We start from the raw sequence: 17,713 nt of genomic DNA, 5'->3' as shown, positions 1-17,713 counted from the left end.
ACATCCTCTAGGTGGATCCGAGTGGAATCCTCGAGCCTAGAGTACATCCACATCGGATGATCACGCACCTGAAGCGGTTGGATGCATCGACCGATAAAGACCTTCAGCAGATCCATCCCGGTCACCCCGTCGCGAACAAGTTGGACGACCCGCTCGACCAACACCTTGACATGCGCCTTCTCTTCTGGAACTAGCTTCAGGGGGGCGGGCTTCTCCACTCGAGCCAAGGAAAAGAGAGATAGTCCAGTCAACTGACCCGGGGTTGGCTGATCCTTGCAGTAGAACCAGGTCGACTGCCAGCCCCGGACCGAGTCGGGCATGATCATGGCTGGGAAGGTACTCTTGCTCCTCATCTGGATCCCCAGACCCTCGCACATATGGATCACCTGTGTCTTCTCGTCACTCCACTTGGCCTTTTTGACCGACTGGGAGCGGCAAGTGAAGATGTGTTTGAAAAGCCCCCAGTGCGGTCGACAGCCCAAGAAGTTTTCACACATCGACACGAAAGCAGCCAGATAGACTATGGTGTTTGGAGTGAAATGGTGGAGCTGAGCCCCAAAGAAGTTCAAAAAAACCCGAAAGAAAGGATGGGGAGGCAGTGAGAATCCGTGATCTACGTGGGTGGCGAGGAGAACACACTCACCCTCCCTTGGCTGCGGCTCGGTCTCATTCCCCGGGAGCCGTGCCAACTTGTGGGGGATCAGTCCCCCCTCCACCAGGTCGTCGAGGTCGTCCTGGGTGATTGCCAAGCGGATCCAGTCGCCTTGGATCCAGCCCGCCGGCAGGCCGGATCTCGACGAGGATCCGCCCCGGCTGGTCCGCTTGCCCTTCGCCTTCGTGGTCTCCTTCTTCGCACGTTCCAGCGCCATCGTCTTCTCCTTCCCCATGGCGACGGGTCGAGCTTGAGCAAAGGTCCGCCGACGAGGGCGAAAGCGAGCGTGGAGGAGAGATCAGGAGGAGAAGAAGAGAGAATGGGAGTGCACGGGGCAGAGGCCTGGTTCGGGCCCTTTTATAAGGTCGTTCCCAGAGTGACTGACTGGTGGACCCAGACGATCTAAACAAATCCCGCAATAGTCGCGCACGCAGTACGTGGCGAAAAAGGTGGCGCGGGGATCGAGGAGACTTGCCTAATCCGTCCCGATAACCTCGGTTCTGTCCGTCTGGCGCACTTCCCAAAATTCGAATCCCGCAAGATCCGCGGAGAGCAGAGCAACCTGTCAGACTGAAGACAAACATCATCTACATCATCATTCGGAATTCTACCGTGAAAACCTACTCGACAAAAACCAAGAATGGACCAAGGCGACTGAGAAAGGAGTCGACATCGTCACCTCAACTCATTGTTCCAGAGCAAGATATACTCATAGCACAAAGAATGGGTCGGAAGTGTTCCCAAATCCTTCCTCCCTCAAACCCTGATCCATTCGGGGGCTAATGATGAAGCTATGTACCTAGGGCAGGGTCATGGATCTATCCAACATACCCTCCCCAAGGACATCTCTACAAAGAATCAGAAGCAGTCGAAGAGAAACCATCATCCACTCGACCGTGATGATGTGCTCACTCAACCACCAGAAGACACTCGACCACCTTGAAGACACTCGACCACCAGAAGATGAGAAACCCTCCACTCTGCAACGGTCAGGACTTAAACCATAGCATTATGGGCATTTATAATACTTTACTTTAGATGTTACCAGTAACGCCCCTCCTTTATGAGCATTGAACCTTGTGTAACGAAGGGGAGCTTGGGTCCTGGCGCACTCTATATAAGCCATCCCCCTCCTCTCGGACACGGGTTCGCACTTTCTGTAATTCACACACATATATACAGTCGACCACCTCTGGGATCCGAGACATAGGGCTATTACTTCCTCCGAGAAGGGCCTGAACTCGTAAACTCGTGTGTACAACTCCTCCATAGCTAGGATCTTGCCTCTACATTCCTACCCCCCTATTCTACTGTCAGTCTTAGGATCACGACAACGCCCGCCCCCAAAGCTCTGCCGCCTCCTTTTTCCAGGTGGCATGATGGGCTTCACAGGCCGCTTGGTACCTGGCTTCCTCCTCCGTCATCTCTTTATTGAACGCCACTTGCCTGGCTTTCTTAGCCGGCGGCAGCGACTTCCATGGACAAAGATTGTATTGGCCCCAAAACCAATCCAAAGTTGGGGGGTCCGACGCAACCTCGTCAGGTGGCGCGTAGGGGTCCTCGTTGCTGCTAATAGAGTGAGCATCCTCGGGGGGCGGCGACTGCTCGTCGGCACGTGGGCAGACCGGCGGCGCCATGGCGGAGCTTTGAGGGAGGGGGGCGAGCGAGGGGATGATGTAGATGAGAATGCAGGCGGGATGACGTGAGCAAGGTAGTATTTATTGGCGGCTGGAATCTAAATCGACGGGGACAGTACACACACCGGTCGCCAGAATTTACGAGTACTGTAGTTTGAATTACACACAATTCCCGCAGCAAATCCGTGTGTGAACATAGTAGCCAAAATCCGTGTGTGAACATAATAGCTGACGATTTCCAATGCAGAACCGTGTCTGATTAATGATCTCCGCCATTCACTTACCAAACCTCGAGCCGCGAGATAGACTGCCAATCATGTGGGGGCCAGTTGTCGTGCCAGATCTTTACATTTTCTTTTTTGAACACCAGATATTTACATCGTCTAATGATTTTTTAACTCGCACACAAGTACACAAAAATATGATTTTTCAAACCATTTAGGTTAGGCGTTGCATATAGATGTAGTTCAAATTTAAATTACGGTCATTAAATGGTTAGAAAATCACTTAAATGTCTTTAAAAGGTCAAATGACCCCTAAAATTTTCCATATTTTCACATGACAGTTGTATTAGTGCACATTAAACGTACGAAAAAATTTGAAGGCCGTAAGAGGAAGCTATGTCCCGTCCGTCAGCAAACATGCATTGTTCCCTCTTAGAACCACGAACCTTCTAGTGAGTTGCTCCTGTTTGTGAGGGGTGTGTGTCCAAACTTTCGTCAAACAGGTCAATTTTTTACCACATCATCTTGGTGGTATGACATTAAATCAAGCAAGGTTTCATGTTTTCTGTTCATTTTTTAATTTTTTGGAATTAAAATGCCATGGCATGCACTCCATCCATGTGCCCATGCCTTGACATCAATATGTTTGAAAATTGATTCGAATTTACTGCACATGGAATTAACTCGCTCACAAGTACACAAAAATATGATTATTCAAACCATTTTGGTTAGGCGTTGCATGTAGATGTAGTTCAAATTTGAATTACGATCATTAAATGGTTAGAAAATCACTTAAATGTCTTTAGAAGGTCAAATGACCCCTGAAATTTATCGAATTTTCACATGACAGATGTATTAGTGCACGTTAAACATAGGAAAAAATTTGAAGGCCGCAAGAGGAAGCTATCTCCCGTTCGTCATCAAACTTGCATTGTTCCATCTCGGAACCACAAACCTTCTAGCGAGTTGCTCCGGTTTGTGAGGGGCGTGTGTCCAAACGTTCGTCAAACATGCCAATTTCTTTACCATATCATCTTGGTGGCATGACATTACATCAACCAAGGTTTCATGTGTTTCTGATCATTTTTCTATTTTTTTAATTAAAATGCCATGTCACTCCATACATACGTATGCATGTGCGTGAGACCAATATGTTTGAAAATTCCTTCTAATTTACTACACATGGAATTAACTCGCACACAAGTACACAGATATGATTTTTCAAACCGTTTTGGTTAGGTCTTGCATGTAGATGTAGTTCAAATTTGAATTACAGTCATTAAATGCTTAGAAAATCACTCAAATGTCTTTGAAAGGTCACATGACCCCTAGAATTTTCCAAAATTTCACATTACAGTTGTAGTAGTGCACGTTAGATGTTGAAAAAAATTCAAGGCCGTAAGACGAAGTTATCTCCGTTGTCATCAAACATGCATTGTTCCCTCTCAGAACCACGAACCTTCTAGCGAGTTGCTCCGGTTTGTGAGGGGTGTGTGTCCAAACTTTCGTCAAACATGTCAATTTCATTACCACATCATCTTGGTGGGATGACATTACATCAACCAAGGTTTCATGTGTTTCTTATTTTTTTTGGAATTAAAATGCCATGGCACTCCATGCATACGTATTCATGCATATGTGTCCATGTCGTGATACAAATATGTTTGAGAATTCCTTCTAGTTTACTGCACATGGAATTAACTCGCACACAAGTTCACAAATATGATTTTTCAAACCGTTTCGGTTATGCATTGCATGTAGATGTAGTTCAAATTTGAATTACGGTCATTAAATGGCTAGAAAATCACTTAAATGTCTTTAAAAGGTCAAATGACCCCTAAAATTTTCAAAAATTTCACATTATAGTTGTAGTAGTGCACGTTAGATGTAGAAAAAAATTGAAGGCCGTAAGAGGAAGCTATCTCCCGTTCATCATCAAACATGCATTGTTCTCTCTCGAAACCACGAGCCTTCTAGTGAGTTGCTCCGGTTTGTGAGGGGCATGTGTCCAAACTTTGGTCAAATATGCCAATTTTTTTACCACATCATCTTGGTGGCATGACATTACATCGACCAAGGTTTCATGTGTTTCTGATTTTTTTTGGAATTAAAATGCCATGTCACACCATGCTTAATTGTGTCATAGCCGCTACACCAATATGTTTGAAAATTCCTTCCAATTTACTACACATGGAATCAAATCACACACAAGTACATGAAATATGAGTTTTCAAACCGTTATGGTTAGTTGTTGCATGTATATGTAGTTCAAATTTCAATTACGGCCATTAAATGGCTAGAAAATCACTTAAATGTATTAGAAGGTCAAATAACCTCTGAAATTTTCCAAAATTTGACATGACAGTTGTATTAGTACTACAAAATTTCTCGTTCATTTAAAACACCATCCGTTGGCACTTTCTTCCAAATTCGTCTTTCACAGCTAATAAAAAATATCGACAACATCACACACAGTTGTTTTCTAGGAACCGTTTTCGCTGAAAATATTTGGGTCTATTTAAGTCTCCCTTCTTAAGCTTTGCCGGCTTGTCTGCTCTAGTGTCGGCAACCCCGAATCCACGAATCCCGATCCCCATTCCCGCACCCCCTTCTTGCAAAGATGACGCCATGGAAACGCTTTGTGAAGGCCCGTACGATGGACGTGTCCCCCCCGAGCGCCGTCGCCTGCGCCAAGAGCGCGGCCGCCTACACTGAGAGTGCCGCCACATCCACATTGAGCGCGGCCGTTTCCGCCGAGAGGGCGTCTGCGAAAGCCGACGGGGCAGCGGCAGCAGCCGAGACGGCTGCAGCTGCTGCTGCGACGACAGATGCAAACGCCGACAACGCTCGAGCTGCCGACCGTGCCGCTGATGTCGCCCTGGCCCGGGTCGAGACCATCCATGCCAAGATCGAGGATGCACATGCCAAGATATTCCAGGCCACCTCAGACTCCAGCATGCAACCCACGTCTGAAAAAGGCGGCGGTGGCCATGGAGCACCTGCTTCCTCATGAGGTCGCCGAGCGGGAGCTGGAGATGCAGGAGGCGGTGGAGATCGAGGAGCGTCGGGAGGAGGAGTTGCGCGTGGCTGAGGTCGAGGTAGAGAAGCATCTGTCCGTTGAGGAATCGGCGGTGGAGTATGAACATGAGCTCTAGCGCAGCCACTACTACGAGTACTACAACCTTGAGGGTGGCACCAAGGATGAGGACAAGGACGCGGTCGACTTTAGCATGGGGGACGCGGAGTCCACCAATGGTGGCATGTCGCCAGGACAAGTCATCGACGTCTCATCTCACACCGGCGATGCATAGGCCGGCGCGGTGGCAGATTTTTAATTATGCGTACTTAGGCTTTGTTTTTAATGCTGGTCTTTTGTTAGAGCAATGTTTAGGTCAACTGGCTCTGTGTAATTACTGAAATTGCTCGATTCAGTAAGTGTGGTATGTCTGTGGACACTAGGAGGAAGTTAAAAGTGATGTTAAATTATGCAATGACATACCCTGGGAAATTTCCACCAAAATTTGAATTATCAAACTCATCCCACGCGCATAAAGCAGAAGAATCATTTGCGATGCACACAATCGTTCAAAGTGAATGGTATGGCGGCACCGCGCGCGTTCAAAGTGAATGTGCCCATGCCTTGAGACCAAAATTTGAATTATCAAACTTATACCATGTGTGTAAAGCAGAAGAATCATTTGCGATGCACACAATCGTTCAAAGTGAATGGTCCGGCGGCACCGCGCGCAAAGTTTCCCTCCACATTTCCAAAATTTTGGCCTACCGCCAAAATATCTACCCCGCGATGCACACAATCGTTCAAAGTGAATGGTCCGCGGCACCGCGCGCAAAGTTTCCCTCCATATTTCCAAAATTTTGGCCTACCACCAAAATATCTACCCCCGCCCCCTTCCCCCCTTCCCCACCCCCTTTTATCCCCAACCACAAGTCACATTTCCCCACTTTCCTCCTTCCTTCCTTCCTTGCTAAGCTATAGCCGCTTCCTCGCTCTTGCCGTCTCGCATCCTACCGTCGGGGTCGCCATGGTCTTCCTCAAAGACATCTCTAGTGGTTCCTCCTCCGACGACTACTCCTTCACCACCCGGGTATGCCTCTCTTCTCTCTCTCTCTCTCTCGGGCTATGACTTGGAATGAAGGATTTCTACCCGGAGGTCGATTTGAGTTGTTTCTTCCTCTTGTAGCTCCATAAGACCATCAGTGGCAACGAATGGAGTGGGGTGGCTGAAGATCTATCTGCTCGTTGTCACCATCAATCTCCATGCGTGAAGCTACTTGTGTTTGATTCTGTGGACACTAGGAGGAAGTTTCTGGCATGTGCAGAGAAGGTTAGACCCTCTTCCGTTGTTACAAATCATTTGTTAGATGTGATTCAGACACTATCATGGTCCCAACCCATTTATACCACACCTTCAACCAAACTCATCCTAAGACAGTGTCACAGTTTGTACCTAGTATCCTATATTGTTGCCATATCATCAGTGGTGCCATTAGAAAATTATTTGGCACTGCTTCAAAAGTTTGTGCAGCCAACTTTGGTCCACACATCCAAGCAGCCAAGCAGTAAAATATTAAATCTTTATGGCACGGAACTGGGCATCGGAGCAACTACGTGCTCCGGAGTCCGGGTCCCTAATTTTTTTCCGCTGCATCGGCTCGCCGGTTCAGGGCACCGGTGCGAGATGTAGCAACAGTTGTCTTTACACCAGTTTTGGCATACATAGTGGAGGGCCTTAGTGCTATTAGTTCTATGTTACTAAATTTGTGCATGTACACACCTGTTAGTATCAATTTGATGTCATCCAAACACTATGCTATGTTGTTGCAGTTATATTTACCTTCCTCATAAAATGTTCAATTTGTTATTTATTGTACATGAGTAAGAACTTGTAGCGTCGTTAGTTAATTATAGCTTCTGATGTTCAAGAATTTGGTTGTTGTCTCATTACCAATTATTTCATTTGCACATTGACCTTTTTGAGAAGATATGTCATAATTAACATGTTTCTTTAGTTTTTCAAAATAAGCATTGGTGATTTTCTATGTTGCTATAAACCCATTTCCCCTACAATTGTTACTGATCTAGTTTTAAATATTATAGGATGAACAGAAGTGTTCTTACTTGGAGTGGGTTGATCAAGAGTGGCCACAGTCTTTGAAGATGTGCCTAACAAAGCTCTCGAGCATGTATGAGGAAGTGAACACAGCTAGGCTTAGAGAAAGTCTTGTCAACGCTGAAGCATATTTCAAGATGCGGGATAAAAAGTTAAAGGTGGAGAATGATCTCAGATTTTTTTTAAAAGACTCTGCTAAGATGGTGTTGACAAAGGAGGAGGCACTTTCGCAGTTGGCCCGTGCAAAATAGGTTCTTACTGAACTAAAAGCAGAGGTGGATAAGACGAGCCTGGATGATCTCGATTAGCGAAATGAATATATTGTTCTTATGAACTTGAACTAGCTATATATTGTATTTTGCTATTTTCACGTAGCTACCGTACTGTGATGTTATAATATATTTATGTGCCTGATATGAAATTGGCAAACAACTGTTCGATATGAAATGTGAATTTTCTTAATACTGGAATTATTAATTGTAAACTAATAAACCTGCTAAATGTGTCATGGACCTTTGCAAACGGTTCTAGCAGTAAAAGCGATTGCGATGGATAGCCCAATGCCACACGGTTTTCTTCATCAAATTGTGTGTGACATAGTTGATAAAAGCAAACAGTTAACCAAGGAAGACCGTGTGTGATAGTTACACCTTTCACACATGAGCCTACACATAAAACTATATGGGATTTACGTCCGAACAGAAATGTTTTCCCTGGATTAACTGCGTGGGATGTACATAAGAACGGAAACATATTCTTGGATTGACTGTGTGGGATTTACATACCTACAGAAATGATTTCTGGGATTCACCGTGTGGGATGAACATACCTACGAAAATGATTTCTGAGATTCACCATGTGGGATGTACATACCTACAGAAATGATTTCTGGGATTCACCGTGTGGGATGTACATACCTAAGGAAATGATTTCTGGGATTCGCCCTGTGGGATGTACATACCTACGGAAATGATTGGGTTTCCATGCCTCGCCCTATCGCACACGGCCCCAGCCTAGGTCCCACGAGGGCCTATCCCCGACGATTTCTGGGTCGTATGGGAAGGACCCCCCTATCACCCACACCCACTTGGTGACGGTTTCAAATGCCGTCGCAGAAAGGGGTAAAAAACCGTTTGTTTAGGACCTACGTGCACCAGTGCTAGGTAATTCTTTATCATGAGGTTTTCTATGAAACTTAGAGAAATTAAACTCATGATACACATCACCAAAACTAATATTGATAGTTTCTTTCTCACAATCTATCTTAGCATTGACAGTGTTCAAGAAAGGTCCACCAAAAAATATGGGACAAAAATCATCTTGTGGGGAACCAAGAACTAGAAAATTAGTAGGTATTTTATTTTCCCACACAAGACTTCAACACCTCTAACAATCCCAAGTGGTGTGATAGTATCTCTATTAGCAAGTTTAATTATAACATCTATGTCTTCTATTTCAGCGGGTGCTATACCATTCATAATTTCTTGGTATAAGTAAAAAAGGAATAACACACACACTAGCACCCAAATCATATAAGCCATGATAACAATGATATCCTATTTTAACAGAGACAACAGGCATGCCAACAACAGGTCTATGTTTTTTTTATCGGGTTCTTCAATTCTAGCTGCTTCATCACAGAAATAAATAACATGCCCATCAATATTTTGACCAAGATATCTTTAACCATAGCAACACTAGGTTCTAATTTAATTTGTTCATAGGGTTTAGGTGCTTTAATATTACTTTTGTGAACCACTATTGATACCTTAGCATGTTCCTTTATCCTAACAGAGAAAGGTGGTTTTTCAATATAAGCAGTAGGCACAACTGGATCAACATTGTAAATGATAGTTTCGTCTTTAACTATGACCGTTTCTTTAATTTCTTATTTAATAGGGGGTGATATTTAAACCACTTCTCCTTAGGGAGATCAACATGAGTAGCAAATGATTCAAAAAAGGAGGCTAATATCTCAGAGTCAAGTCCATATTTAGTGCTAAACTTGTGAAAAACATCGGTATTCATAAAAGATTTAGCACACTCAAACACAAGCTTAATACCTGACTCTTTACCTTTGTCGAGTTCCCAATCTTCAGAATTGCGTTTAATTCTTTCTAAAAGATCCCACCTGAATTCAATAGTCTTCTTCATAAAAGAACCAGCACAAGAAGTATTGAGCATGGATTGGTCATTACGAGAAAGCCGAGCATAAAATTTTTGAATGATAATTTCTCTTGAGAGAGCATGATTGGGGCATGAATATAACATTGACTTAAGCCTCCCCCAAGCTAGAGCGGTACTTTCTCCTTCACAAGGCAAAAAATTATATATATAATCCCGATCACAATGAACTAGATGCATAGGATAAACTTTTGGTGAAATTCCAATTTCAATCGATTACAGTTCCACGATCCAATATCATCGCATAGCCTATACCATGTCAATGCTTTCCCCCTCAAAGATAAAGGGAAAACCTCCTCCTTAGCTTCATCTCTGGGTAAACCTATGAGCTAAAATAATCCACAAATTTCATCCACATGTATCAAATGCATATCGGGATGCTTCATTCCGTCTCCTACATAAGGATTAGCTAGCAGTTGCTCTATCATACCCATAGGAATTTCATAACTAATATTTTCACTAGGTGCAGTAGGTTGAGGGGCAACTCTTTGTGTTTCCGGTCGAGGTGAAGATACCTCGAACAAACTCCTCAAAGGATTGTTTTCCATAGTAGCAAGTAATAATAAATTTCAGCATGTAATATAAATTTTTCCTTACCGATTTCCACTTACCAAGAGCGCTTCACTCCCCGGCAACGGCATCAAAAAAGAGCCTTAATGACCCAAAAGTAAAGGGGATCAATCGTAGTCCTTTCGATAAGTAAGAGTGCCAAACCCAACGAGGAGCAGAAGGAAATGGCAAGCAGTTTTCAGCAAGGTAATTTCTGCAAGCACTGAAATTGTCGCTAACAAGTAGTTTGATAGTAAGATAATTCGTAATGAGCAAGTAACAGAAACGTTAAATAAAGGGCATCAATATATCCCAATCCTTTTTGTAGCAAAGGATAGGCTGGAATAGTCTCTTATAATAAGCAAAGCGTTCTTGAGGGCACACAGGAATTTCATCTAGTCACTTTCATCATGTTGGTTTGATTCAAGTTCACTACTTTGATAATTTGATATGTGGGTGGACCCGTGCTTGGGTGTTGTTCTTACTTGAACAAGCCTCCCGCTTATGATTAACCCCCTCGCAAGCATTCGCAACTACGAAAGGAGAATTAAGATAACAATCTAATTAACCATAGAATTAAACATATGGATCCAAGTCAGTCCCTTACAAAATAGCGCATAAACTAGGGTTTAAGCTTCTGGCACTCCAACAACCCATCATCTAATAACTACTCCGCAATGCATTCCCTTAGGCCCAAAGATGGTGAAGTGTCATGTAGTCAACATTCACATAACACCACTAAGGAAATTACAACATACATATCATCAAAATATCAAATGAATATCAAATTCAAATGATTACTTGCAACATGACTTCTCCCATGGCCTTAAGAACAAGGGCAACTACTCACAAATAATATTCATGCTCAATATCAGAGGGATATTAAATAGCATAATGGATCTGAACATATAACATTCCACCAAATAAACAATCTAGTATCAACTACAAGATGTAATCAACACTACTAGTCACCCACAGGAACCAATCTGAGGTTCAGGTACAAAGATTGAATACAAGAGATGAACTAGGGTGATTAGATGATATGGTATAGTTGAATATGTTGATGAAGATTGGCCTCCCAAAGATGAGAGGGTTGTTGGTGATGACGATGGCTTCGATTTCCCCTCCCAAAGGGAAGTTCCCCCGGCGGAATCGCTCTACCGGAGGGCAAAAGTGCTCCTGCCCAAGTTCTGCCTCAAGACGACATCGTTCTGTTCCAAAAGGCATCTCCTTATTTTTTTTCTAGGTAAAAATACCTTATATACTAGAAGATGGGCACCAGAGGTGGGCCAGGGTGGCCACTACCCACCAGGGCGCGTCAAGGGGGTCTGGCACGCCATGGTGCATTGTGGCCACCTGGCTGCCCCCCTTTGGTAGTTCTTCTCTCCAATATTTATTATATATTCCAGAATAATTCTCTGTAAAGTTTCAGCTCATTTGGAGATGTGCAGAATAGGTATCTCTGACATAGCTTTTTCAGGTCCAGAATTCCAGCTATCAGTATTCTCCCTCTTTGTGTAAACCTCGCATATTATGAGAGAAAAGGCATTAGAATTACTCCATATAAAGTGTTATAATGCATAAACACTATATATAACAGTAGGAAGACATGATGCAAAATGGACGTATCAGAGTTCTATTCGATGTAATCACTTTTTGCGGTGTGTTTGTTGGGGTCTAATGAATTGTGAGTTTATGATAAGATTATCCATGAATATTATTTGAGTCTTCTCTGAACTCATTTATGCATGATTATTATAGCTTTGTATTTCTCTCTGATCTATTGATTTGGTTTGGGCAACTAGACTGATTTTTGTTCCAATGGGAGAGGTGCTTTGTAATGGGTTTAATCTTGTGGTGATCTATATCCTAGTGACAAAAAGGGACAAGACACGTATTTGTATTTTTTTCCATTAAGGATAAAAAGATGGGGTTTATTCATGCGTGAGTTTACTTTGTCTACATCATGTCATCTTGCTTAAGGCGTTACTCCGTTCTTTATGAACTTAATACTCTAGATGCATGCTGGATAGTGGTCGATGTGTGGAGTAATAGCAGTAGAGGCAGGCAGGAGTCGGTCTATTTCTCTCGGACGTGATACCTATATACATGATCATAGCCTTGGATAACGTCACGATTATTCACTTATCTTCCCACCGTATGCTATTTTCAAGAGAGAATCCTCCGGTGAAAACTATGGCCCCCAGGTCTACTTTTTATCATATATCAAAATCCCAAAAATACTTTGCTGCAATTTTCTTTATTTTATTTTTATTTTATTTTGTGTTTTATCTATCTATCTATCAATACGAGATTTCATCCTTGCAATTAACCGTCGAGGAGTTGACAACCCCTTGTTTGTGTTGGGTGCAAATATTTATTATTTTGTGTGTGGGTACTGCTAACAAGGTGTTGCTTGGTTCTCCTACTGGATTGATAACCTTGGTTCTTAATTGAGGAAAATATGTATCTCTTTTGTACTGCATCATCCTCTCCTCTTTGGGGAAATCCCAATGCAGCTCACAAGTAGCACTTACCAATCATCCACTGACCCCCTTTGTAGATAAGATCTCAGTCGCGGTGCCCTCTAGTTTAGCAATGAACAGATTCTCATCAACTGAGTTAAAGGATAACCTTTTGGTTTACCCCTTGTAGGCCTAAGAGCATCAGCCATAGTGTTCACATGCAACACCCTTCAATGCAACACTTTCCCCACGAGCGCCCACTTCGAAAGGGCCCCATCATCCTCCTGATTATCCACCACCAACATTGAGCTTTCTGATAGAGGCGAGGGTGTCCCGATCTTTCGATGAGATGATAACTATCGATTTGGTGGAGTCGACTTTGACAATCCGACTACAAACGTGCAAGACGTTGCGCCTTAGCATTCGTTAAACCAACTCCAAGAGATTATTGACCACGCCGGAGCATGATCAACCTGACCACGAAGGTCTATTCCTGCAAGCAATCGAAGAACAAGCAAGAATATGATAAAGCAATCTGAATATTGCGAATATCGATGAAGTATTGATAATGGTGGGGATCCGAAAGCGGTCTTGGTCTGGTCGTTGGACACAAACGAAGTACACGAAGTTGCAATGACTAACTTTTAACTAAAAAAATCCCAAGGAAAAAGCTACTAGATGGATCTATTTATATAGGAGCAAGGGGTGGCAGCCAAGGAGGTGGGGGACATCCCAAGGCAGCCTAAAACTAACCCTAGGTCGTACAAGACTCATGGGCCCAAGTGGAGGTGATGCGACACCTTTGGGCTTGTAGTTTGACTCGGATTCTGCTGCAATGTCAGATTGTTTCACCCATAACTCAACGCTCCAGATGAATTTGAAGGTGAATCCAATTGTGTTGGAAAGAGCACAAAATCTACTTTCGAACAAAAAAAGAATCACCCAATTCGGAGTCCGTATGAAAACGTTGTTGGCGTTTTAAGTCAGGTATGTCTGTACAGTCCGAATCTGATTCCAGAACGTGAGAGACTTGGACTCTATCTTCTCTTGGCCCAAAAGTGACGTGAGAGGACTTTTTGAACATCACCTAAACTTATCTTTTTCTCTTATCTTCATATGTGGATTGTACAAATGTCCCATACACCTGCAATTAGACATGGCACAAAAGTTTGTGAAGTATTTTTTGTCCTGGATGACATAAATAAATGATTGCATAGTTTGCATTAGAAATCACCTCACAAATATACATGTATGCAATATTTTTGGTCGTATCCAAGGTAGTCATGTCCTCATCATCCTCCCTTTCTTGAAAACAAAGCCATCCTCGGCGTTGCTTAATCTGAAATGTGGCTAACAAAAGAGACAAGGTGTACATGTTGTATATGTATATGTCATCCATTTTTACTTTCCTTGGTTTTTGCACAAATGACACATGTATACATGAGTAATTTTCATAGTTCATAAAATCTGAAGCCAAAATATTATCACAAGAAGTAGAAGGCATGAAAATATTGAAACACAGTTTGCACATATAAGTGAAGCTCTTATTCATATCAAAGGATTGGTAATGTTCATCATTAAACCATCCCAACATTGGTGAATAAACCTTACTTGCATCAAATTTACATGCTATAACATGCTTAAAATATTCGCAATATTCATCTATATTCGCAATATTCAGATTGCTTTATCATATTCTTGCTTGTTCTTAGATTGCTTGCAGAAATAGACCTTCGTGGTCAGGTTGATCGTGCTCCGGCGTGGTCAATAACCTCTCGGAATTGGTTTAGCGATTGCTAAGGCGCAACATCAGATTGTTTTGTCCGTAACTCAATGCTCCGGACGAATTTGAAGGTGAATCCAATTGTGTTGAAAAGAGAACGAAATCTATTTTCAAACAAAAAAAGAGTCACCCAATTCGGAGTCCGTATGAAAAAGTTGTTGGCGTTTTGAGTCAGGTATGTCTGTACAGTCCGAATCTGAATTCAAAACGTGAGAGACTTGGACTCTATCTTCTCTTGGCCCAAAAGTGGCGTGAGAGGACTTTTTGAACAGCACCTAAACTTCTCTTTTTCCCTTATCTTCGTATGTGGATTGTACAAATGTCCCATACACCTGCAATTAGACATGGCACAAAAGTTTGTGAAGTATTTTTGTCCTGGATGACATAAATAAATGATTGCATAGTTTGCATTAGAAATCACCTCACAAATATACATGTATGCAATATGTTTGGTCGTATCCAAGGTAGTCATGTCCTCATCACTTCCGCTCTCTCATAAATCCATCTTCTCCATCACCCTCTTGACTCCCTCTCTTGCCTAAATCGACTCAACAACAGCCATCATCCACTATGCCCTGGACCCTAAGACATGCCCTAAAACCACACACCCAAGGGTGGGTAAAGACTCAAAGGTCCCCTTGGATCACCCCGAAGGCAACCGTCGAGAATAACAAGCACCAGCATTAGGAACAAGGGACCATGGTGATACGAATCCTTGCGACATTGTCGGTAGTTCAAAATTGTGTGCGCGCCGCCTCTCCAGCCGCTAAACCCTATAAAAATGGTTTGGGCTGCATTGCCATACCAACTCGGATGTCTATGCCACGCCTTGATCATGGGGCATAATAGAAGCATCTAAAATAGACATTCATGTAAATATACATGGACCATAAAGCAAAATAAACATTTGTTTAAGTTCACATGAACCATCATTCTTAGACTGGTCACCACATTATTCAGCAGCCCAGCCTCAAGTTCAAAATGTTCAATCTTTGGCATTCCAACCAAGTATTTTTTATTAATAGTTTTCTTTTCTTCTCCTTTTACTCGAGTTGACCGGCAAGTGTGATTTGTACCAAACTATGTCTATAATCGAGGATGCAGCTATTTGAATAGTTTAGACACTCTTTAGAAGTTGTACACTTTTCCTATACAATGAAGCTATCCCTAATGTCATGGGCCTTCACCGTACCTACTTACTCTAATCTAGGAAGGTGTTAGGCCCCCAAGTGCAGAGGTTTGTATCAAGCAACAAGTTCCCTCAAGTGGACAACCTTAAGCTTGATCGAACAAATAGGAGTACTTGTACTACGTTAATGATTAGTACCTACAGACACAAATACATAACTTGCATTGCCCCCTCCCCCAAAAAATTGTAGGATTGTCAGTATTACTAGATAGCTTTGCTAGTTTCAAGGATTAATACAACTTGGATTTACAAGTATTAATTACAAAAAAGAAAGAAAGAAAAGTTCGGACTATAAATGGAATTAAAAGGACGTTGGTCGAGGTTGAGAGCAATATGGGTGAATGGACTAGGATCCATAGTTTCACTATGGGCATATCTCCATAAAAGATAACATGGCATGATGAAACATGGTGTGAAGCTAGAGCGGCGACAACACTCATCTTCCTTGGGCCCTCATCGTTGTGCTCGATTGGGCACGTCCCTATGTGGAAGAAGGGTCAGGGGGAGAGGAGGGTCGAGGCAAAGTGAATAATGATAAAAGGGGAAGTGAAGGCTCAGAGGTGGCACTAGAAATTCCCTGTCGGAGTTCTCTTGGGTGGCGGCAGTGCAAGATCGATTCCGAGCGGCCCGACGGCTCTTTCCTACGAGAGGCATGGGGGAATGAGAGAGGGGATGTCAAAGGTCAAATAGAGGGGGTCAGGGTGCTCAGGCATAGCCGAAACATGGAGATTGTGGGGTAGTGCTCACGGTCGTGCTCTGTATCATGGGCGTGGTCAACATTGGAGAGAGGTTAACGAACCAGACACATGGGCCCGTGTTATCAATGACTCAGCATGAGTGCGCAAGACAGAGAGAGAGACGGGGAGGGCAGCGTGGCGTACTGAGGTGCGTTCGATCGTATTAAAATCGGACATTTGTCACGCCTCTATACCTATTCTCCTTTTTAAAAAATAGAATCTATTCTCTTTTTTAATGGGGATGGGTCGTGTTGGGTTGGGCTTTAGCTAGGTTAGATTAGGCTTCGTTTTTTCTTCTTCTGTTTTCCTGTTTTTTCTTTTAAATTTGCATTTGATTCAAAGATCAAATCTGCTCCAAACTTTTGGGGAAAAAATCAACCAGGTCCAAATGAATATTTCGAACTTAGGGAGTTTACATTTCACACCAAAATTAAATAAACAATTATTCACACTAGTTGGGATATTCCCCCAATTGAATTTTTGGGTTCAATTAAATTCCCCAAAATATTTTGGGTTTCAAATAATATTTGGAATTTAGGGAAACAAATTTACTGAAAATGTTAACATGGACACTAAAAATGAGATGCCCGACTTTTAGGAACGGCAAATCTGAGGTGTTTCATGGCAATTTATATTGGCATGATGATGGCAAATTTAGTTTGCAAACACAATAATTTTCTGACAAAAAGTTGAACTGAGATGAATTTGCCATGCTTGCCAACTAAACTTGTCATCCTCGAAGAACATAAATTTTCATGAAAACGTTCGATTCGCATTGGTCAAAAATCTGACGTCGGATTCATAGTAGAGTCCAATATTAAAGAGAAGTCACACACATTTTGTAGCTAAATTTTGGCATTATAAATACAACCTAAGCATGATTTTATGGTTCTTAATGATTCCAAAATTACTTCGAGTTACAAACTACAATCAATTTATTCAACTCCTTGTCAAAACTAGCTTTGATCAAGCAATTAGAAGCAAAACTGATTTCTAACATTCCAAAATTGAAATTTTTGGGGATGTGATCAACATTTGGAAAACAACATGACTCATGACTTAGGGGACAAGCAAGCATTGACAATTTGAACACTAAGCGCATCATATAGGGAAAATGATAGCAGACATGTTGTGACAGACTCGACATAGGCAGCAGCACAC

The sequence above is a fragment of the Triticum aestivum genome, chromosome 5A, assembly GCF_018294505.1.
Source record: "Triticum aestivum cultivar Chinese Spring chromosome 5A, IWGSC CS RefSeq v2.1, whole genome shotgun sequence".
NCBI classification, from domain to species: Eukaryota; Viridiplantae; Streptophyta; class Magnoliopsida; order Poales; family Poaceae; genus Triticum; species Triticum aestivum.
This window is presented reverse-complemented; position numbering follows the sequence as displayed.